This window comes from Lolium rigidum, chromosome 6 (assembly GCF_022539505.1).
Source record: "Lolium rigidum isolate FL_2022 chromosome 6, APGP_CSIRO_Lrig_0.1, whole genome shotgun sequence".
NCBI classification, from domain to species: Eukaryota; Viridiplantae; Streptophyta; class Magnoliopsida; order Poales; family Poaceae; genus Lolium; species Lolium rigidum.
The window spans coordinates 210,029,833-210,036,700 of NC_061513.1; the positions used below are offsets into that span (position 1 = coordinate 210,029,833).

At 39.5% G+C, this 6,868-nt stretch overlaps 1 long non-coding RNA gene across 1 annotated transcript; it reads right to left on the reverse strand.

Annotated features, from left to right (window-relative positions):
- Positions 1-474, reverse strand: LOC124660918. Its single transcript, XR_006990027.1, has 3 exons — positions 413-474; positions 191-324; positions 1-78 (listed from the first exon to the last, which is right to left on the reverse strand). It is a non-coding gene; the product is annotated as an uncharacterized LOC124660918 (long non-coding RNA).
- Between the last annotated feature and the right edge of the window lie 6,394 nt (positions 475-6,868).

Sequence of the window (6,868 nt, forward strand, 5' to 3'; positions counted from 1 at the left end):
AGGCTATAGTAACGGACAACACCAACCAATTCTGCAATCGCCATTGCTATAAGAATCTTCTGCACACCCAAACCCTATCTGCAAAAGAAAAATAAATTTGAAGAAGAGAGAATCAGATTGAGGGGGCACAAACCAATAAAGCTCAGTTTCCACACTTGATTTCCATGGAAGATAAGGACTCTAGAACCACCTGACGGTAATCAGACTCCGCATAATTTCCCTCAGAGAAGCTCCATGCTCTTCATGATCCGAAAAGGGATCTCTTCACTTGGAAAAATCTTTCACGTGAATCATACAGATATAGTAACCCTAAGGAAGCTTCACCTGGAAAATCTTTCACGTGAATCATACAGATATACAAAAAATACAGTAGTTTCGATTTTTGGGTAACATCGCCAATTATATTACTTACATGGATATTGTGCAGCTATATTTGGATGCAGACAAAAAGACCAGGACATTTGATAACTCACAAGTGCCATATGTAACAGTAAAAGACCAGCATGAATGGATTTAGCCAAAGAAAGCTTCAAATCCTACCGAAAAAGAAGGAGCAATGACCAGGAAAGGAGCGATGCCTTGTCTTATCACAAGGCTCATAATAGCGATTGAACATGCAACTTTCCAATCTTCCTTTCCCGATCACAAACAGAGTAAATATCAATGTGGGCATAGTACTATGTAGCAAAAGAATAATCGAGAGAATAAAAATTATATATAAGAGACGAATGCCCTCTCACCAACTCGTGGAGAGAAACAAGCTTCGGATAAATAATTCGTACAAAAATGAACGCTACTATCACACTCAACCTACTACCCAAATTCCGGAACCTGCTACCATGTGAATGACGCTGTAACATGAAACAAGACTGTTGTAGAATTGTTTCTAAAACTCACTTTTACTTGTATCTATGGCATACAGATTCTACGCAATCTTCCAAACAAAAATACCGAAATAGGATACCCGCCACAACATTGAGCATAAAGACCACAAGTGGATATGAAAATCTACAACATATTGCGCTATCCGCAGCTATCTTATTGTCCTTTTCCATGGAAAAAAGCTAAGTTAACACTTTAGAACACTGAATGGCATGCCTATTTTCGATCCATGCATCCACGTGATCACCAATAGCCCAAGAATAATTTCCTGTTGTGTCCCTATGGCGCTTTCGAGTAACTTTTAATTAAACATGGTAGCACGATGGGCAAGGCGTATTTGAGGTACCTTCTCCCCTCCTCGCTTCGTGACACTTTCTTTGCAAAGAGCAGGTCCTAAAATAGATCAGTTGATAACAGAGCCTCATTAGCAAAAAAAAAAACCAACACTAACTTCGGTGCAGCTCGAGAATAACAAAAGAGTGGAAAGAATGCATCCGTTATGGAAAATGGGGCACCCATGGAAGTGCACGTATGAAATGCGGAACTCGGTACCAACCTTCTCTGTGGGCCTCATATCTGATTAATGCACTATGTTAGTCTATATCAAGGGCCTTAGCAGAAAACCAAGCCGGTCCAAACCCACTCACATCAGCAAAAACCTGAAAAATGGAATAGTATCGAGACAAGGTTCATATCTTCCGACGGATCAAAATGTCATCTTGTAGCAGATTGGATCGGATAATATACGATAAGGGCGACAAACAAACATACTCGTCCCATTTCAATGTGTGTAATTAAACTTGCCAACCTCAAACTTAGCTACACAAAATTTTAAAGATTGGTCCCACCTTTACGCAGATTTATTAATACCGGAAGGCACCGCCAATACTTCTGTTACCACATTATCAATGGTGTTTCCAGCCTTTTTATTCTTCGCTCTATCAGACTTCCAGTGGCCATCATGACCAGCTTTTACCTGGAGTAAAAGGGAGAGGTTCACCCATTAAATCAAACACTTCCATTCCCAAATCAACAAAATAATGCTATTAGCAAAGAAAGTATGGAGAAAAGTCTTTGCAATTTTAAGCTGAACCATCTGAGTATCGATAGAAAAAGAGGATGTTAAAGAGGCAAAATATAGACAACATGTACAGTTAAAGAAGCATATCACATTCTATGTCGCTCTAGAAGATAATTTTTTTTTGCGATTGCCGGCCAATAGATCACTATAAGAAAGTGCAGCGTACTTTCTTTACCCGATTCAAAAAACAAAAAAGTATATTAAATCATTTAATTGGTTATTTAGCTAAACAGAACAGCGAAGAAAAATATCTAACGATGTCTCGCAAAATAACTTCAAATAGTATAAGATGTTGCATGTGAAGTATCTTTTGTCTTTTTAGTTTCTGTGATCAAAAGTAGGCACTTTGGAACAAAGTAAATCTACATGTACCTATGTAGCACACCTAGAAAAATAAGAGATCCCTTAACTGACACTATGTACCATAAAAAATATGTATCCCAGGCATCAAATTTTCTATATTTATAACTAACTAAAGAATCATTTCAAAGTAAGAATGGTTGAAACTTGAAAACCTGACCAACAAAAAAATATATGTATAACTAAAAGCATAAGAGCATAGTGCCGATTCATGTAAAGAAATATATCGGCGTCTAAGTAAGCAGTTCTATTTAAAAATGAAGAAAAGTTTAGAAACTAAACATATTCATTTGATTTCTCTTGTATAGAAGACCGGAAAGTCTACGGCACGTTGTCGCTTGGTTCAGACTCAAAGAAGAAAACCCCTCTCGGCTTCTTGGCCTAGAAGCTACACAAACCCTCAATGTTCAACATGACCAGGAGTATACATGCCTACATGGGTATACCAACAAATATATGAAAAGGCGAGGTTGCACAGGCATAACAACAAACAGTTGGCAGGCAACAAACTGAAAGGGAGGTGACCACGAGAGTAAGTCAAAATAAAAAGGGAAAGCTCACGAGGGTGTAGGGAGAGGAGGGAGGAGGCCGGTGAGGGTTGGTGGCAGCAAGTCCATGGCTTGGCGAGCCTCCTTCTTCTCTATGGGAAGAGGAACTGAAATAGGGAGGGAGGAACGAGAAGGAAGAGCTCACCTGGGGAGATAGAACGAACGACAACTCCGGCGAGCAGCGTCATCTTGGCGGTTGTACGGGCCATGCCAAAATCCGCCTCCTTCTAATCCCGTTGAAGCCGGGCCAGCCCGTCGCCTCCGGTCGTCACCGCGGCGTATCCGCCCCACGCCGTCCCGACTCCGGCCGCGGCGCCTCCGGAAGCCGCCGACGCAGATCCGCCCCGCGCCGGCCCGTCTCCGGCCGCGCCCGCACGGCCTCCACCCACCGCCACCGACGCCTCCAAGTCCGGTCCCCGCCATCGGCGCGTTGCGGCGACGCCTCCACCTCCGGGCCCCACCGCCGGTGAGGCGATGACGGATCGAGGACGCCGGCTTATGAACAAGACGTCAATGCGGCGACGAGGGCGAGGACGGGACAAGGCGGCTGGAGGTAGAGGTCGGCCATGGAGAGGCGACGGAGTGGAGTGGAGATGGGGATTGGGCAGCTAGGTTTTCACTGCACCAATCGCATGAGATGAGGCGCACCCACCTCACGAGAAAACAGAGAAAAGAGGCGACGCGGATGAGCAGCGTCGCTCCCTCTGTTGGTCGACCCCACACATCCCAGCCATCATTGACTCATCTAAAGATGCAGCAGGTACAAAAGAAATAACAACATCGAACGGTTGAGGTAGAAAGCGGGATGTGAGTTTTACTGTGTATAGACAAACGTGCGAACCAGATCGTTTTGCCCCCTGGGATGGCCTGGTTGGCCGGGTAGTATTAGAACATTTATAGGAGAAATATTCCAATAGTTATGTATTTAGATTAGCTATGTTAGAATCTAGATATACCATATGAAGTAGTCCTCAACATAATGGAAGCTAAGCTAGAAGTTCCAAAGGAAATTAGGTTAACCTTAACCATCCCAAACCACTTTGTTTCAAGTTTATCTCATTGCAAATGTGCAATTAAGGTAAATGTTGAGACAAATAGTAGTATCCCATATACTCGTGTTAAGTATCACGATATAAACCTATCTTATGTGGTATTATATACTACACATCTCAACCTGATGTTTAGAGATGTCTTACTCAACTAGTATATTCAGGCTTAAGATGATGTGTAGTATAAGCATAAAGCTGAATCTTCTTGGATTTCACTGGATTTTCATTGTTTGACTAGATCCATACATGAAGTTTGACGTTGATATGCAAATGCATGTTGCAATATCAAGTCCTTACTTGGTGCTATAGATCTAGAGGGTAATGGTAAACGTGTGAGGAAGTGACGAATTCTAGAAGATTCCGAAGACAAGATGTAGGTTCATCGGAGAAATGAAGTAAAGTTGTGGGAAGTAACCATAATACTCTGAAAGAAGTAGAATCAGAAACTCATGCTTACCTCAATAGAGGAGTATTTTAGTACATTAAAGCATAAAGGTGAGAAATCTGGTGATTATGGTGAAGCTGAAGCAGATCCATAGTCAACACAGAAGAGGGAATGCATGGGAAATCACTTAGGATACTATATTCATAGTGTCAGCTAGTGGTTTTCTTGCAAAATAAACCCTCGAAAAATAAGATGATATATGAAACCATAGCAGATATAAGAAGACCATAGTTGGTATCAGAAGATCACAATTGGTATAATATCAATATTGCGAGATAAAGTAGAAGATGTCTCGTCCAGTTGATCAGAACCTATAATAGAACCCATTTTTAGATATCAAATAGCCACAGTTGGTATAATAACCACAGCTGCTCTATCAGTTGGTATTACAAATAGTCCACGATTTAATTATTTGTAACAAAAGTTGTGAACAAATAAAATTTTGTTAGCCAAATAATTAAGACCTATAAACATTTAGTCAAAGGATTCACATTGGATGTCCAAAATTGAGTGGATACACCACAAAGTTTCTTCGCAAAACCTTAGAGGAATATAAATCATAAACTAGACCTAGACCAACTATTCTAATTATAAGTCCAATAGTTGGAAGAAAAGGAGTTAAAGACCATAAGAAAACTCTAAGGGGTAGAGTAAAGATTGAGTTGGATGTACAATAACTCAATACTTTGAGCATAATAGAAGAAGAAGGTCTGAACTGAGAGGAAGTTCGATCTTATTTTCATAAGATTGATGAACAATACTTTCAGAAGGAAGTCAGACCAGAAGCCGAGGTTCATACCTCGAGGACGTAAGAAGTGGATTATAACTTGAGCAAGTAAATAATATCTACTCAGAAGTACTTAAGCTCAAGTAAGTCAAAAATAAAGAAGTTGGACGAAGAAAATACCATAGACCAAATATAGCTCATGAAGGCCAAAGACTGAAGTAGATTGACCATACCAAAAGCAAAGACTAATAGAATGATTCCTTTCATGGAACCTAAATAAACCAAAAATAGTTATAGGTATCAACTATAAACCATGATTGGATGGACTAAATTAGTCTAATCCATTCTTAGGAATAAACCATCACGACCATTTCCATGGTAAGTACCTTACTAAGTCCCAATATTGAAGTTTTGGTAGTAAGGGAAAAACAAAGACCTATTTTATCAAATAGGAGAATGTTATCCAATTAGTCCTCAATAAAGACTGCCAGGACAAGAAGAAGTCCCAATCATTGAATCTTCAATGAGATAGGAAACAAGATTATAATAGTTGGAAGAAATCAATGAATCAAAGTAAGAGCCATGGTTCAGAGACGGGTATTATTAGATTCCAGAGAAAAATCATAGAACTGGAGTAAGAACTAATGTTCAGAGACAAACCCTAATGGATTCCAGGAAGAATCTGGATAAGGGATATATACAATTATATCCAGTGAGATCACCACGGAGTTCGAGAAAAGAAGTAGTCTGCACAAGTCAGATCCACACTCTGAAACGTGAGAGAGTTCAAACTTCGAGGACGAAGTTTAGTTTAAGGGGTAGAGACTCGTAATATCCCGGGTATTGGGGTTACAAAAATAGAGGAAACAGATGTGTGCATTGCATTCATGCATAGAAAATCTAGGGAATTTTCGCGCTTTAAAGTAAAAACGATCACGATGACTGAAGTTTCACTTGACCTTGGTGGAATTGAAGTAGCTCATCAAGTCAAGGGCTATAAACCTCAGTGTGACCTTTGTTAAAACCTGTTTTGGGTAGTGATGATTTGATCTAAGGGGTTAGATCAAATGGAATTAAAACTAACACAACAACACTTTACTCAACGATCAATTACTTGATCCTATAAAATATTATAATATGATATTCCTTGCCATAACATATGAACATCCATTTAATTGGAAACCAAGTAACAATAATTGGAGAAACTATTCTTCACTTATCTTTTCCATGTCTTAAACAAAAATCCATGATCCTACCATGAACCTCATGGTATTCATAATATTTCATTCTTGGAGACATAACAAGGAGATCAACTCTAGAAATATATGTTCTTCTCTATTCCAAATAATTAAGTATCAAACCTAGAGAGGTGAGCGTTCTATTATAATTATTAGAGAAGCAATAACAAACCTTGAGCTAAACCTTGGATATACATCCAAGTATTCAAATCATCATCTTTAAGAGGAACCCTAGGATATTATTCAAGACATTCCTAGAGAGAGAAACCATTTATGTTAAACATAGATATTGAAGATCACATCAATCCCTATGGAGCCTAACCTTAAGTTAGTATTAAAGTCCTTTCTAAAATGAGAGAGACCAATCATACAAAACATAGCTTCATCTATTTAAGAATAAAGTACAACAATTGAACTAAAATATTAGGAGTACACCATAAACCCTAGAATAAACCATTCCTGTATGAGAGAACTCAAGCTATAGAGTTACACTCAAGATAGTTGAGGCAACACTTGAGTTTGAGGGAGAGAACAACCC